Genomic DNA, 18131 nt, shown 5'->3' with positions numbered 1-18131 from the left:
TGTACGTTAGCTCGCGCCCTAGGTGACTAGTGACTAGTGAGTCGTAGGCACTGCTGATGATTGCCGTTCGCAACTCGTCGTTGTCTAGCACCCACTTGCGCCCTTAGTAAAATAGGACTCTACTATCTACTAAGCAGTCTTTAATTAAGCACTTTAGGCCTAAGTTTACAGGGAAACGTCTCTCTTAGTCCTCTACTACCTTCTTCGCTCTTTAGTAGACACAATCCTTCGCTGTCGCTTCTTGCTAAAGCTTCTCTAACTTATTCTACTCTAGCACTTTTTTATTTAGTACTCTAGGAAGGAGCTAATCTAATTCTTCTCTAGATAGGGGGATAGCCTCCTCTTCCCGCTGCTGGCTTCGTGTCCTCGTTGCCATTACTAAGATAGCTTTTTCTAGTTCTTCTTCTGTTACCTCCTAATAGGAGTTTGTTGGCTTAAATATTTGTACAAAGCGCTTCTGTAAGCGCTCGTCTTCTGCCCCTATAGGTAGGTCTTGTTCTCTTCTTGAGAGCGCGTTGGCTCTCACGTTCTGCTTACCTAGCTGATATAGCAGCTCTAGGTTGTATCTACCAAGTAAAAGCAACTATCTCACCTAACGTTCGTTTAGCATACGGGGTTTTATAAAGTACTCTAGATTCTTGTAATCTATAATTACCTTAAACTTCTTAACTAAACGCAGTTTAGAGTCCTATTCCTTAAGGCATTATACTACCGCAAGTAACTCCTTGTTATAGATCTTGTAGTTGCACTCGTGCGCGCTATTCTTCCGCGAGAAGAACGCGCAGGGTCGTAAGACTCCATCATCGTCGTACTGTGATAGCACCCCGCCCACCGCGTAGCCGCTCGAATCGCACTCGAGCACTGTCTCCTGATCTAGGTTGAACGCCGCTAGCGTTGGCTCTATAACAAAGATCTCTTTTAGCTTGTTAAAGGCTAATTGCTCTTTAGGTCCCTATTAGAAGAGGACGTCGCCTATAAGTCTAGTAAGAGGTGCGGCTAGCTATGTAAAGTTCTTAATAAACCTTTAGTAGAAGTTTGCGAATCCTAAGAACAATCTTACTCCCTTTACTATCTTTAGTGCCTCCCACTCGCGAATTGCGGCTATTTTGGCTAGATCTATGCTTATCCCCTTGCCTGCTTTAATAATAAACCTAAGGTACTTAGTTGTCTTAACTTTAAACTTGCACTTCTTAATGTCTACTTGTAACCCTACAGCTTATAGCTTACTAAGTACTTTTTAGACATGCTCTTAATGCTAGCGTAGATCGCCGTTAGTATAGATTAGCACGTCGTCTAGATAAGCTAAGCAGAAGTCGTCTAGGTGTTCTCTTAAGGTCTAGTTAATATATCGTTAGAAGGTACTTAGGGAGTTCGCCATGCTAAAGGGGGTAACTAGCCACTTAAACAATCCGAATCTCGTACGGAAGGCCGTCTTCCACTCATCGCCTAGTGCGACGCGGATCTTGTGGAAGGCTGCGATAACGTCCAATTTCGTGAACTACTTAGCCTTGCTTAAGCTATTGAGCGTCTCTTGAATAAGTGGTAATAGATACTGGTCCTTCTTTGTAATCGCATTTAGAGCCCGATAATTGATACACAGTCAAAGCTCTCTCCTAAGCTTCTTAGCGAACAATACTAGAGCTAAGGCTAGCGAGCTGCTTACGCGGATAAATCCCTTCTTAAGAAGCGATATAAGTTCCTTTCTAAGGACTAGGAGCTCTCTGCGCAACATGCTATAAAGGGGTCCCTACAGTAGCTGAGCATCCTTTGGCTCTAGCTTAATCTTGTGGTCCACCCCTGGCCCTTAGTGTGGTAGAAGCTTCTCTACTTGCTTTGGGTTGAAGAGCTCATAGAACTCCTAGTACTGTGTTGGTAGCAGCGCTCGTACATCTACGGGCTTCTTTGGTTGTAGCGCCTTGTCAATGTCTGCAATTGACGCGGCGAAGATCTAAACGCTATTTAGAGCGTTCTTATGCCTACGAACTAAGGCCGCAAACGCTACAGCGTTAACTTGGCTAACTCCTCCTTGTAGGCGTCCTTTAGTTAACCTTACTTAAATGCCCTTTAAGTAGATAAAAATACTCTTCTTAGCAGGAGATACTGATACGTCCTAGTGGTCCATCCATCCCCTGCTAAGGTACACGTCCTTACTAGAGGACAAGTCCATCACGTATACATAAGCAGTCTCTTCGTACCTATGCATCTTAAACAAGAATTAGGCAACCTTATTAATCTCTAATAGCTTGCCATTCACCCCCTTAATTATTTAAGCAGGTATTTAAAAGCGCTCTAGACGGTGGCGGTAAGCAAATCTCTTGCTAATTAGTGCATAGCATAGGCATCCGCAGTTAATAAGCGCGACAGCGTTTACCACGTTATTCATAATAAGATCTACAGTAATTAGTAGAGGACGCATATGCTTTTGCTAAAACTAATTCTATTCGCTACGTATCTACCAATCTATCTTTAGAGGCTCTAGACTAAGACTCTAGTCTAAAGCTACTCTTTTTCTAACTCGCTACTTGGCACCTAATCAACTTCCTTCTACAGCTTATGTCCAACATTGCTTAGCGCAGGCCTTGCCTTCTTAACCTAGGTAGCGTTTTAACAGTATTTCGCGATATGACCTAGCTCCCCACAGCGATAGCAGTTAGGTAGAGGTTGTTGTAGCTTGCCTCTAGCCTCTTGCGCTTAATTAACCTTTAAAGGCTCCTAGTCTATAACGTCTAGACTAGCTTTGTATTAAGCGGTTGTTGTAGTAGAGCGATCTACCACCTAGGAGCTTGTTGCGCGCAGTTTAACGAGACCTACCTGGTAGAGGTTGTTAGACGTTCTTACTGCCTTATTGACTAGCTGCTCGTACAATAGATTCTCATCAATCGTAGCAAGAGCCTCCTGCAGCTTAGTGTGAAGGCCCTTTAAGAACATACTCTTCTTAGCTGCTTCGCCAAACTGCTCGCTTAACTAAATCTTAAGACGGTTAAACTCCATGTAATAGTCTCTTACTAAGAGCTTGCCTTGTTTAAGAGTTAAAAGGCGATCAAGTGCTTTAGACTTCTAGTGTAGGTCGTTAAACTGCTGGTCTATAAAGCTCTAGAGGTCTTCAATGTGGCGTTTACTCTGGTTCTGTATTGCCTAGGGTAGAAGTACATCCGCTGCCTTGCCCGTACACCTACTAACCACGTACTCGATCTAAGCGAGGCTTAAAGTTCTTTTATACTCGTGCTAGAGCTTAGCTTAAGTCTTATATTTAAACGCTACGTACTTTATTTAATCTCTATTAAATAGTTCTAGGTGCGGGAACTTGTTCCTGCGCGCAGCTAGCTTGGCGATTGCAGCTGCTGCTAGGGGAGGCGTAAAGGCTCTATAGGACGACTCTAAACGCCCCTCAGCTTAGTTACGCTCGAGTGCCACGAGCCGTTCCGTTAGCACCTGGTTCTAGGCTGTTAACCGATTTATCAGCTCCATCATCTAGGCCATGGCATCCTAGTTGGCCTTCAGCAAGCCTCCTTACCTTAGTGAGCCCTTTCCTCCCACGACGGCCGATCGTTTAGCAACTGCTTTAATCGTTAGCCTAATTGCTGCCTCCTTCTATCCGTCCTCTCTAAGCATTTGTGTAATTTCGGGCAGGATCTCTTCATCTAATACTCCTACCTAGTTCTTAGCAGCAGCGTACGCCGCCAGCTCTTCTACATTTAAGTTTAGAACGTTAATCTCTATTGCCTAATTCGTTTTGGACGTCTCGTTCTTTGCCTGCTAATATGCAAGGCTTCCAATCGCTCTTCAATCCGCTCGCGCAGTCCTAGACTGCGGCCTACTCCTCGTTAGTAAGGACTAGTAGGGCTTACCTTTGGCTGTCCTTGTTACTAGCTAGAATCTAAACAGCGTTCTGTCGCTGTTGTGTCGCGTCCCTAGGAAGACTCACGTCTTGCCGTCTCGCTCGTGGGATCTTGTCTCCTATTAAGAGTAATCGCACGGCCTGCACCTTGTCTAATAGAGGATCGACAGGACTTCTTACTATAACGTCCGCTTCTAGCTAACTGTACACTAGGCCTAAGTAGCCTTTAGGTAGTTTATTACGCGACGTTGTGCCTACAGCTTAGCTTTCCAAGACACAATAGGACTTCCTAGACAGGTCCTAGGCGACTAATTCGCCTACTGTCTCTCACGGCTGAACTTCCTGCAAAGCTCTGCCCTAGGTGTACTATCTTACAACAGTCTACCTTCTCGCTGCACTAAAGGCCTTTTGTACTTATTGTAGCACTAACTCTATGTTACTAGCTCGCACTAATAATACGCTTTAAAACTTAGTTAGAAGATAGTCTGCCTAAGGCTTGTGTCTAATTAGGATTGAATACAAAATGTAAGGGGCTGCGCTTTAGGGAGCAATCGCGAGGTATACAAGAAGTTATATTTAATAAGGAGCTATCTACTCTACTTACGTGGTGTTTATTTACTTATTAGAGAAAGGTTATGCTAGAGTATCTAAGCGCGTTGTCTGAGCGCTGCTCGGTCTGAACGTAGTTCAGATGGTGCGCGCGCAGCTTGGCCCGAGATTCCATCGAGGAGCTATCCAAAGGGCGTTCAGCCCGTTACATCTTGTCTGCCTTTCTCTAGACTCTATAGCCTCTACGTTAGTAGTTAATCACTACTAACGTCTTGTCTATCTAGATAATATTCTTCTAGTCCTCTAACGTCTAGTTCTTATGCTCTAATGCCTACTTAAGATAAGCACTCTTTATCTCTTATATTAACCTAGGCTTCCTTATTAGCTTAGTCTTTCTATATTCTGCTGCTCTTAACACCCTCTAGACAGTAGAGGCAGAGATTTCGACTCCTTAGAGACTAAGCCTACTAGTAAGGTTAGTATAGCTCTTCTCTCGTCTATATCTATTGTGTTGTACTTATTGTAATATCTGCTCTTTTACCTTTGCCTGCTTAGCAGGCCTACTAGGCTTTAGAGCATCCTAAACGTGGTGTAGAAGGATCTTAATAGGAAGGTTGTTTAGCTTAAAGCCTATAGCAATAGCTCTACTATAGATATAATCTATAGTATAAGGATAAACGCTAGTTAGCGTAGAGACTTATAAGGTATTCTTGCTAATAAGAGGTAATTTTAATGTAATTACTAAGGTATAGGTGTATATGTTAGTATAAGAAGCTATAGTTAAAGGATAACTACATAGTAGTAGGCAGACTAATTAGATAGCCCCTTAACTCTAAGGTGGGAGTTGCGCTAAGAAGAGTTGTGCCGAAGCGCCGAGATTAGCGTTAGACAATACTTTAGAAAGGCACCTCCGTAGACAAGAAATGTAAGAGGGGGTTATTTCTATACTAGTGTGTAGTGCAGCACCTTGTCTCCCCTATCCACTGTCTCTTCGGCTCCGAACCACACCCGCATGCGCCTCTCCATGCGTCAGGCTTAGGCATAGCCGGAGTCTTGTTTCGTAGAGGTCTCATGGCTTGTTATACCTCAAGTAAATAGTACTAAGAGCAGCATAGTACAAGCGTGTAAATCAGTTTGATCAGACTAAGTTTGGTTCCGTCTCCCATCTCCATCTCCGCATTAAAAACGGAGTCAGAATTGGCAATCTATCTAGCGTAGTACATATTCCAGAAGCATGGAACAAACGTCAATTTTCATTGCATAGCGCTCATAAAATAGCCTTTGTCTAGTGCTTACTGCACCACGATATCGCCTCTATGCGCAAACTAAGGCTCCCTTCTTCACGACTTACTCCGTGTGGTAACGCTCCGTCTCGACAACTCTGTTCTCTAACGTATCTTTAGGAAACCTTGTGTGCTGATAGAAACGACCTGTCAAGTGAAGATTCTGTCACTAAAATAGAGCCTGAGCAGACGTTTTCTCGAACAGCACCTCTGTCTTCTCTCTTAACCCAGGTAGTTCAGATACCACGCAACCACCAGCCGCAACGTGCTCAAAAAAGGAGACGGAGACGGAACAGCCGAACGGGCCCTTGGCCGATGTAACTTTGTTTTCCTGGAAGATCGTAAATAGGCACGTGCGTTAGATCTGCATAGCGACGGTTATACAACCTACTAATAATTTATTATTTAACCTACTAATAAGCCTACTAAGCTAAGGTGCTATATTAGCTCTATAATATCTAAACTATATAGAGTTAGTACTATAATATAATAACTTAGCACTAGTTCTATAACCAACTAAGCTACTAAATAAGTACTATTTAATATAGAAGCTTAGTATTTTATTTTAAGTAAGCTAATTGCCTTTAAGGCACTAATACTATTACTATATAATATATATAAATTAATAGAAATATAGTTAATATTACTTAATTATTAACGTGGTTCACAAGTGAGTCGCTAACCTGAGCGAGTCGCTAACGCCCTACTACTACATCTACATCAACACGTTATTAAAGTTTTTTATTATAGTTAATAAACTATTATAATACACTAAATACATTATTAAAATTACTACTATTACTTACACTATCTATCTTAACTATGTAGGTATAAGCGTTGTGTCTAGTCTACTTGCAACGCCTACACTACTACTCTCCTTGCACCCTCTTCAACGCATTCTTACTATTACTATAACTACTACCTACTTATTTAGCTAATACTTTTTATACTTTACCTATAGTAAGAGTTTCTTTTATCTATAAGTATTACTACTTATAGCTTTTACGCTTATTTAACTTATTAAGAGCTACTTAAAGCGTACCTATTTCCTCTATTATAAGCGTTATTTTATATGCTATTTGCTAGGCCTTCTTACTTAGCTACGCAATCTACTTAGTAAGTAAATTAGTAGAAGACCTATAGCGTTTTCTCACGCTCTTTTAAATAAGACTAATTTAAAACTTAACTTCGCGCGCGTTGCATGGTGTCTGCGCCTACTAGGTAGCTACCTATTATAGTAATTATATAGGTGTCTACACTACTATATTAAGCTTAGATAGCATAGCCTATAGGTTATGTAGGACTAGACTAGCGCCTCTAAAGCTAGCTTAGATATTCTCCTTTATAATAGACTGCTTAAAAGCAGTCTTAAAGGCTAGTAAGAAGGTCTCTTTGCTAATATAGTAGGTGTAGTTGCGTGCTAAGCCTAAAATAGCGTTGCTATACTTGCGCTTTAATAGCGAGAAGTAGGCGACATTAAGAAGCTATAATAGGTAAGATAAGTGCGCAAGTATATAGCAAAGCATAATATTCTTCTTCTTATAAAGATCTCAGAAATTAATAAAGCAGTAGCTCCTATAGCTATTAATAATAAGTAACGTGTTTCACTAGTAAGCGGGCCACCCTAGTATGTAGGCCACCTCCCTAAACTTTTACATCTTTATAATAGTATTGCGCAACACCACCACAATGTTTTTTATTAAGTAGAATAAGATATTATTCTTTAGACGCATTGCTATCCTCTATATCCTCTAATTCTACTTAACAAGTGCGAGAGTTGTGTCTAATTTAGCTACAACGCCCGCAGCGCCGTTTACTACGCACCCTCTTCGTAGACGTTGCACCATTATTATAGCTACTACCCTCTACCTTAGCGATCTAATTAGCTATCTAGCTAACTGTCTAGGACCCCTCTGCCTGTACGTAGCGCCTCTTACGAGTTTTTCGCTTCGTTACTCTAGTAATCGTAGCTTTAAGGCGATTAAGTTTCTTCTGTATTAACACTATATTATAAGCTATCTGCTAAACTCCCTTACTTAACTGCTATATCTGCTCCTTAAGAGAACTTATAGAAGACCCTTGCTGGATTTGCATACGGTTTCGAATAAGCGTAGCCTGCGCCTCTATTTCGCGCGCGTTGCGCGGCGTTTTCGGCTCCTAAGTAGTAGTCTCTTGCGCTGGTGGAGTTGGCGTACGCAGCATGACGTTAAGCTGTGATAAAACAACGTTATAATCGTGCGGTGAAAGTCCAGCACCTTAGAACCCTCTGCGGATATTTTCTAGTGTAATAGCCTTATAATAGGCCTTTTTAAACGCTAGTAGGAAGGTTTCTTTGCTAATATAGTAGATGCGATTGCGTGCTAAGACCGAGATAGCATCACCATACGCGCGCTTTAACGGCGAGAAGCAGCCCACATCAAGAGGCTGTAAGAGGTGCGACGAGTGGGGAGGCATACAGAGGAGGATTATCTTCATCTCTTCGCAGAGGTCTCGGAAATCCACCGAGCAGTGGCTCTCATAGCCGTTAATAATAAGCAGCCTATGCGTCCCCACAGGCCGCGCATAGGAATCAAAGTAACGAAGCTAGTCAAGCGCTAGATCGTTGTTTGTCTAGCTAGTAGGACTAACTTAGATCACCTAGTCGCGTGGCAGATCCTCTGTAAACTAGGTAGAGATTAGAACCTTGCTAGCGAAGATAAGAAACGCTAGGATACGCGTGCCTATTGCGCCAACGCCTTGTATTAGCGTAACCCACTCACGATTGCCTAGCTAGATCTTCTTTGTTCTCCCTAGTTTGTCTAAGCCTATAATAACTAACTGTAATAAAATCTTACCTATAATAAAGCTAGTCTTATTAAAGTTATAGATATCTTCGTCTACAATACTATACTTTGCCTTTATATTCTAAACTAGCTTAAACTAGCCCTTAATAAGCGCTAGGTCTTCGCAGAGAGCTCGCTAGTGATCGTATGGACGGCTCTGGCGCGTACGCAGCTCAGGATTGCGCTAGACAAACCTATCAACCCAGTTCTTGCCCACCTCCTTCCCGCCACGCTCTCGGAGCAGTCTGTTGGCCATATCTCGCACGTCGTCTTTCCCACAGGGTAGTCCTCGCTTAGCCTCGACTATTACACGCATAGTAATAGCCTCCTCTTCTAGTTTTGTTAGGCGCCTTGCTAGTGGCTCCTAATCGCTTCGAGGGCGCTGTCTAGCTCGTCGACGCTAGATTGTTGTTTGTGGGACGCTATAGGCGGCAGCAGCGCGTTGTTTACTCTAAATTTGTTTAGAATTAAGATTAGTAATAGTAAGAAATAGATCTGCTTTAGTATAAGTTTTTAACGCGTTGTGTTGTTAAGACATTACGCGTTATTGTTGCAAAGGTGGGATATCATAGGGAAGTGGCCCACATACTAGGGTGGCCCGCTTACTGGTGAAACACGTTAGTTAATATCTACCTATAGTAGAGCTCTTTATGTAATGGGCGGGCCCAACGGGCCGAGCGTACGACTACTTACGCCATCCATAGCCAAAAAGGCAGTAACAAGACTTCAAGCTTCTTGAAGTCTAGGTAGTCGTATAGATATACTCGCTTAGAAGCTAAGCTGTACATACGTAGGCGTAGCCTCTTACACTTTATATAGGTATTAAAGTGCTCTAACCAGGCAAGACTAAGCTAATTATTTATCTAGCTATTAGAATTAACTTTAAGAACTTAGTTAGTAGGCAAATTCTTAAACTAAACATTAATAAGCACCCTGCCTATAAAGATAATAAAAGGTAGTATTTAGTAACCTAATGCGCCTACGCCTTAGATTATAGTAACCTATTTATAGTTGCCTTGCTATATCTACTTTTCTTTCTTATATCCTTTTAATACTTTAATTAATAACTATAATAAAACCTTGCCTATTATAAAGCTAGTTTTATTAAAGTTATAGATATTATTATCTATAATACCCTACTTCTACCTTATTACCTAGACTAAGTTAAACTAGCGCTAGATAGCTACTAGATCTCTGTAGGCGGCTTGCTAGTAATTATAGAAATAGCTCTAGCGCGTATAGAGCTTAGAAGTCTACTTAATAAAGTTATTAACCTAGTTCTTACTAATAGAGTTACTACTACACTTTTCTAATAGTTTATTAGCTATTACTTAAACGTTAAGCTTTATAAGCGTAAATTCTTACGTAAACTCTTTAAGAATACGCTTGTAAGGGGCTCGACCCTGGAGGGTAGTCTTAAGCTCGGGAGCACGATCGGACAGGCCAAGGTAACAAGATTGTATTCGATAGAGAGCTAAGCTCTCGGCTACGTAGCTATCTATATACAATGCTGGTTGCTAGGGTAACAATCGGGCCGGGCAGGTGGAGTAAACGAGGTCGTAGACGAGTATGGGAGGCGAAGGGCGTTCAGCCCGTTACAACGCTTAACTATAGCCTCCTCTTCTAGCTTATCTAGATACTTTAATTTTAGCTTATAGTTGCGTTAAGGGCGCTTTCTAGCGCGTTAATTAGATAGAGTTCTTTATAGGACGTTATAGATAGTAGTAGTGTAAGCCTAGAAGTACCATGTATGGTCACGTGGTTGCCCACCGACTAATAACACCGTATTTAAACTTGCTCCTATCATGATATACATTGGAATACACAATACTTCCTACACCCTTAACTGCTTACAGTTATGAGCCCGGCCTAATCCGCATATTACTGCAATTAATTGACTACCTACCTACCTATACTATTATGTTGGCGCACACTATTTATTTAGATATTATCCTTTAAGGACAAAGCAACTAGGAGCTTTAGTTCTTTATCGTCAAGCGTATTGCTGAAGCAGGAGACGTATGGGAATACATTGATCCCAACAAACTATCTAATCCTCTGCAAAAGCCTGTTTAGCCTACTAGGCCAGCGCCTATTACTAATGTTGACGGATCACCTGCAACTCTACCATCTTAGCAAGACTTACTGTAGTACAACTAGGATCGCAGTAGCTACTACAAAGAAATAAAAGAATATAGACGTCTTCGAGATAAGTTAGGCTAAGTAGAAGCGCATATCACTAAGACTATACAACAGGAACTACTATATTATATTAAAGACAAGACAACAGTCCACAATTAAATTAAGACGCTCCAAGATCTCTTCTCTCCTACTACGTCCGATATGGAATATCGAGTGCAGAAGGACTACGAAGCGGCCAAGATTCTACATGCTCAACAATTAAATGTTGAAGACTGGTGCAATGAGTTTTTTACAGCATATAGCAGAGCAAAACAACTTAATCTGCCTAAAGTACACGGATTTAAAGCCTATAAGGATCTTATCCAAGCAATTAAGCAAGTTGACGCTACATACGCTGCTAGCGCTTCACTTAATATATTCAAAGCTAAAGAAATCTAGAACTCAGATCGCAGCAAGCTGATACCTCATTAATCCTAGCTCTCTACTGTTCTTGCCGAATACCTGCGCTATCACCGTACGACCTACTCAAGAAAAGCAAATATCCATGGAGGTGCCTTTGGAGCAACGATGAATGGCCAGTCATCTCCGTACAACAACAAGAAACGATCAAGAGACAGTGAAAATAAGCCAGAAAAGCCCTGTCTCTGCGGCGACAGTCATTTCTGGGGCCAATGCCCATACATCGATACGGCACTCCAGCAACGAGGATTCGTTGTAGACCCTAAAAAAGCTAAGAAGATTGCTAATTTTAAGGCCAAGGATAATTGTAGGATACTAAATAAGATTTAGGAAAAGAATCAACGCTTTAAGAAACCCAAGACTAGGGATACTAACAAGCACAACAAAGCGACAGACTTTAATTTAATAGAAATTGACGCAGGAGACCCACTAGCTAAACAATCCCTGCAGCACGAAGCATATGCCGTTTTCTTTTCCGCGTTCAACAACTAGAGAGTAGCTTAACAATATCCACTCGCCCACTCATAGACGCTGGATCTAGCCACTGATATTTATATCTGCAACAACCCTGCAGAGTTTAAGTAGAAAGCTCCAGCAGCTGACGACGACGTCGTACTCGCAGGAGGAACTAAGACGAAAATTAAGGCATAGGGTGAAGTTAAGCTGCCTCTATCAACACTAAGTGGTATCAAGAGAACTACGCTTAAGCGCGTGGCTCTGATCTAATCCTTCTTCACCAGCCTTGTCTCGCTATCCCGCCTCTCCTCATCAAATATCCACTTTGACTTAGGAAGAAATGTCCTGTATAGAGCTGTCAAAGATGCTCGCGAGGATGTTGCAAGCCTTACCCGATTAGGAGGCTATTGGCTAGTCGTGCATCGCACCTAGCCTCCACTAATCCAATCTGCTTAATATGCAGCTTTTGCAGCCAATTAACGCAGGCCTTAATATTCAGCCCAACCTCTTAAACCTTGAGCACTTACCAAGCCTCAGCTTCATGTCCTTATGGCACATGTAGGCAGTGATGCTATCGATCATCTAGCAGAAAACGTCCAGGGCATCCAGCAACTATCTACAGGCTTTGCACTACGTACAATCGACTGCGAAGCATGCTCACAGAACAAAGCCTATTAGATCATCTCTCGTCGTACGGGACATGAGGTCGGTGCATCTCGTCCGTTCGAGATAGTTGCAATTAATATTATCAAGCTCGACGTTATAGGCTACAATAGGCATTGATACGTATTCTATGCATTTAACCTATACACGAAGTTTAACTTCGTATACTTAATTCTAAAACGCGACAAGGAAACTCTACTTAAAGTGATCACTCGCCTAGATTGGACGATTAAATAGGAGTTTAATACTACTATCACATTTATAATAGCCGACGACGAACGAGGCTATAGTCTAACAGACGACTTAGCGCGTGCATACTGTTAGCAAGAAGGAATTAGATTCTAGATCAGAGCTCTACATACAAAAGAGCAGAATGGCTCTGCAGAAAGATTAGGAAAGACTCTAATTAACTACTCACGATCTATAATAAGCACTTCAAAACTACCACTCCATCTTGCTCTAGAGACATATGTCACTGCAGGATATCTTCTCAATTGCACACCTACGCGATCTCTCAGCTGGAAAACACCATTTGAAATAGCGTACTGCAAGAAGCCTTTAATAGCTCATCTCAAAATATATGGCTGCCAAGCATACGCACTACGCACGCAGATACCGCGAGGTGATAAGCTCACTCCTCGTGCCCTCATAGGCTACATTATTGGCTACAATGCCTCAAATATCTACAGGATCTAGATACCGAAAGCAAAGAGTAGAGCGCACTAGGGCAAAGTCATTCGCACACGTGATGTGACGTTCAGAGAGGACATGTTCTACCAAGCTTTCGATAGTCAAGATCCACTACTACAAGGCGAAGAGATACAAGAGGTTATACATACAATCCATATGCCACCACTGCAGAATCCAGAAGAGTCTTCTAAAGAAGAGGACGAAGGCGCTACAACAGAAGCCAGCCAGGATATGGATATACCAACTTCGTCCACACAAAGTACTGAAAAACCTCATGAGGATCACAACGCAGGATCTCTGCCTACACCAGCTGTGACAGCTACTCCAGATCCAGACAATCACATGGGATATCACCAAGTCTCACCAGCTACAGCCAGCCATAGTTCCACGCCTACTCCAGAAACACAGCCATCTACTCGTACATCAAGAAAACGAAAGCGACGCGACTCAATAGAGCAATCAGTAGACACAAACGCTGCAGCAAATTGCGAACTTATCGACAGCAATCTACGCCATTCACATATACTGCTAGAAGGAGCAGCAAGATCTAGGAAGCCCACACGCAAAAGCAGCAGCTTCTTCGTCCGTAAATACTAGTCCACGTTCGTAGCAGCATCTATCACAGCTCCAAAAACACAATTCCACCACTCAACTCTACCTCCTAAGCCACGTTTCTATCAAGATGTTATAAAGCTCCCTACCGTACATAAGCAAGGCTTTATAGCAGCAATGCAACGTGAGATCTTAGATATTAAGCGCAAGGATACGTACAAGACTATGTCCTAGAAGGATTTTAACACTTAAGACACCAAAGTCCTGCCGCTAATATGGGTGTTTAAATACAAGCTTAATAACGAGGGATATCTAGTTAAATACAAGGCTAGAATCTGCGTTTGAGGCGATCTACAAGCGACAGCTGAGGATACATACGCTGCAACTCTAGCTACGCGCATCTTTTAAGGACTTATAGCTATTGCAGCATACTTCAACCTTAAAATACGCCATTACAACGCAGTCAACGCATTCACTAATGCTCAACTTAATACACCTGTTTACTGTCACCCGCCAGAAGGCTTCTCTAATGCTGAGCATCTGTGGGAACTACGCAGAGCTCTCTATGGGCTTAAGGCCTCACCACTACTGTAGTACAAAGAGCTTATAAAGACGCTTAATGAACTAGGTCTTTAAGAAGTCAAAGAGGCACCTTGCCTTTGGCGAAATAAAAAGCTTATTGTCTTCTTTTATGTTAATGATATAGTTATACTCGCGCGTCTAGCCTATATAGCAGCACTTGACGACTTTGAACGTAAGCTACTACGTCGATATGAGATCTAATCGCTTGGAGAACTATCCACCTTCTGTGGAATACAAACACACCGCGATAGATCAACTGGATCTATCTGGCTATCGCAGTCAGCCTACCTTGACAAGCTTAACGCCAAATATCCATCACCAAAGTCGTTCAAGCGGCCTTTAGCCACTCCTCTCCCTCTAGAGGAACTACTCCCTTTAGGCCAACCAAGAAATAACGCGAATATACACAGATACGCACAGCTAGTTAGATTAATTAGCTATGTGGCAGCTGCTACACGACTTAATGTATTAAAAGCGCATTTAAAACTAGCTAAATTCCTCACTAACCCTTCACAATAGCATATCAATGCTGCCTATCAAACGCTCAGCTATCTATACTCTACTAAGGATCAAGCACTGTACTACAATGCCTCCATCTCTACCGACATAGCACATATTGAAGATCATCAAGAACCAGACTTCTATGGTGCTACGGATGCCTCGTACGCCGACCACAAGGCCACAAGGAAAAGCTCGCAAGGCTACATCTTCTTCCTATTTGGCGGGCCTATTGACTGGAAGGCTACACTGCAACGATGTGTCACAAAATCAACTACTGAAGCTAAACTGATCGCCGCCTCGTCTGCAGGCACAGAGCTGCTATGGTGGTGGAGACTATTTAAGGAGATTAAATTTGATCTAGGCAATGAGTAGATACTATACTGCGACAATTAATAGACAATACAGCTAATTACAGCAGCTACACTACGACTTAAGACGTCGCTTAGGCACGTTGATATACATTATTACTGGCTTTGTTAAGAAGCATAAGCTCACAACTTCAACCTTACATATATACTAACTAGCGTTTAACCTGCTAATAGACTTACTAAACTACTGCCTCGTTAGAGACACGAAAATTGGGTATCACTTTTACATTTCAAGATCTTTCCTACTATATAAGCTATAGCTATATAGTGTAGTACTCTTCCTAGTTTTTCCTCTATGGTTTTTACAGGTTTAACGAGGCTGTACGCTTACAAAGCTCTTTTATTAAATATCAAGGCACACTACTGAACTCCATACAAGAACAAGAAGCAGTCAGGACCTTAGTGCTAGCTCTAGGAGACGTCCAACTACTGGGGACGCCCATAGTACAGAGCGAGGTCCACCTACACCGCGACGGCGGACGATCCCCACCTGGCACTGCTCTAATACAAGCGGCAACCCACCGCACTCTTGCAAGCAGCCCTACTCTGTAGAGCAGGGGGTGGCCTATGATCACATTAGCTTTAACATGCGTTCGAACCTGAGGGAGGTGTGTAAGCCTAGAAGTACTATGTATAGTCACGTGGTTGCCCACTAACTAATAACACCGTATTTAAACTTGCTCCTATTATGATACACATCGGAATACACAATACTTCCTACACCCTCAACTGCTTACAAGTAGCATAATTTATACTCTAAACAGGTTGCAACTAAATATTAAAAAGAGTGAGTTAAAGATTAAATTTAGAATATATTAATGGATAGTTGCGTTATTAAGACATTACGCGTTATAGTGATGAAGTTGATAGGCTAGTAGGGCGTTAGCGACTTGCTTAGGTTAGCGACTCACTTGTGAACCATGTTATACTACTTTTAACTTAACGTATTCCATCACCGAGCGGGCCACATCACCGAGTGTGCCACTTTTTCTTGGCATCACGAACTTCATGTACGAAAACTTAGATTACTCTACACTAGCTATAGATGCTTCGTACGACTTACTTGTATCTAAAAAAGAATCTTCTTCTACATCTTTCTAGCACGTACGAGAGTTATGGCCTGTCCTCCCACAGGTTCTACAGTGCCGTTGACCTAGTAGGGCCCTTTCTTGACTACCCTCACCACGTGCCTTCTTTGATGTCGTACGACCAGCAGAACTACTTTCAGCTACCTGCGATGCCCCTGCACCAAAGTCTAGTGTCCCACCTGTCTGAATTCGCTTTCTTTGGCGCCCTTGGCGCTTTGTTACTGCTGCTAATTGCTCTTCAAGCTCTCTTACGCGGGCCTTTATAAGCACATTCTTATATAGCATCTCCTTAGCCCCTTTAATAAGCTTTAAAAAGCCTTCTTATGCAGTAGTTGGCGATCGTACGAAAGACTCTCTTACAAGCTTTAATTGTGACCTAAATTCATGCGAATTACTTAGTGTTCTTAACGTCTAGGGTATTTCTAGCTAAGCTTCTTATGGTGGAGTATAAAGGCGTACGTCAAGGCGATTAATAACTCTCTACGCGTCGATAGGGACTAGCCCTGCTGCCTTAAAGGCCTTCTTGCAGTTATTGGACGTAAACACGTTAAAAAACGCGTCTCAAAAGGCTGGAAGGAAGCGCTCCTTATCAATATGCTAGACATGGTGGCGTGCCAAGTCTCGTACGCGTTGAGAGTACTTCTGCTTAAGAGGCGAAAAGCAGACAACGTCAAGTGGCTAAAGTATGTGCGATGAATGAGCAGGCATACAGAGGGTAAGGATCTTTCGTACGAGGCAGTAATCCTTAAATTCTTAGTTAAGGTGGCTCTCATGGCCGTCAAGGATGAGTAGCCTGTATAACCCCACCTGACGCGTCTTTGTATGCTCGTCAAAGTGCTTTAACCACGCGAGACCAAGCTCATTGTTCGTCCAGCCGTTCTCTGATACTGAAAGCTTTTAGTCGTACGGTATATCTGCTTCTTCGTACTATGCAGAGATGTGGACGCGTCCCTTGTAGATAATGAATGGCGGGGTAGCGTATCCCGCAGCGCAGATGCTCTGGATGACTGTAACCCACTCGCGATTGCCTGGCTGCGTGAGAGTAGGCCTCGTACGACGCTCTGCGCCTGTGACTACCTTCATTGAGCCAATTACGCCCATCTAAAAGCCAGTTTCATCAAAGTTATGGATGTCGTCTAAATGAACTTCATACTTCTCAACCGTCTCTCGTACGAGCTTGAACCACGCGTTAATAATCTCTAGATCCTCTTGTTAAGTTCTCTAACAATCCTTTGCTCAACCAAAGGCTGTTCTAAGCTCGTCTGTACGAGTAACAAACCGCTCTACCTAGCATTTGCCTAAAGGCTCGCCATCTCGTTCGCGTAGTAGTTTCTCCGCCATATCTGCTACTTCACATAGACGGGGGGCAAATCCTCGCAAGTCTAGGTTAAGAATATATCGTACGATAGTTTGCTCTTTAGACTTAGTTAGCTTCTAGCAATTTAGCTGTGTTATAGGTTAAAAGGTGATTCCTTAAAGCCGCCAAGAGATCTGCTGATAATGGACGTTGTAGGCTGCTGCAGCGCGTTAAATGCTCTTAAACTGGCCTGTACAATAGGCCTGAACAGCTAGAGTAAGCCTACCTTCTTGCTAAGTTAATATCGCGTTCTGTTGTTGGGGCATTATCTTTCGTACGTGAAGTTCGTGATGCCAAGAAAAAGTGGCACACTCGGTGATGTGGCCCGCTCGGTGATGGAATACGTTATATAAAGAAGGCAGCATTAACTCTACGCTTTAGGCCTTTACTACTAGCTAATTTAAAATTTTGTAACATGCTATAGTAGCCTATAGCGTATAATATTAGCAGCTCTCTAATTAGCTTTATAGAATTACTAATTAACTTTATACACAACCTAGCGTCTAGAAGCTTACTATAGTAGAGAAATAGACTATTATATAATACATTCTGAACCTTAACGCGCAAGGATTTGCGCCCTAGCTATATAAGGTAGTAGATATTGCTAATTAATTGCTAGCTACTTATAGTAGGGTACCTATTAGTAAAAACTAGGCTTAGCGCTTTATTGCTTATATAGAGGAGCTTAAGATAGCTTTTAATTATAAGGGGCTCGACCCCGGAGGGTAGTTTTAAGCTCGGGAGCACGATCGGACAGGCCAAGGTAACAAGATTGTATTCG

This window comes from Exserohilum turcica, assembly GCF_000359705.1.
Source record: "Exserohilum turcica Et28A unplaced genomic scaffold SETTUscaffold_9, whole genome shotgun sequence".
NCBI lineage: Eukaryota > Fungi > Ascomycota > Dothideomycetes > Pleosporales > Pleosporaceae > Exserohilum > Exserohilum turcicum.
The sequence above is the reverse complement of the archived record's forward strand: the minus strand, read 5'-3'. Positions refer to the sequence as shown.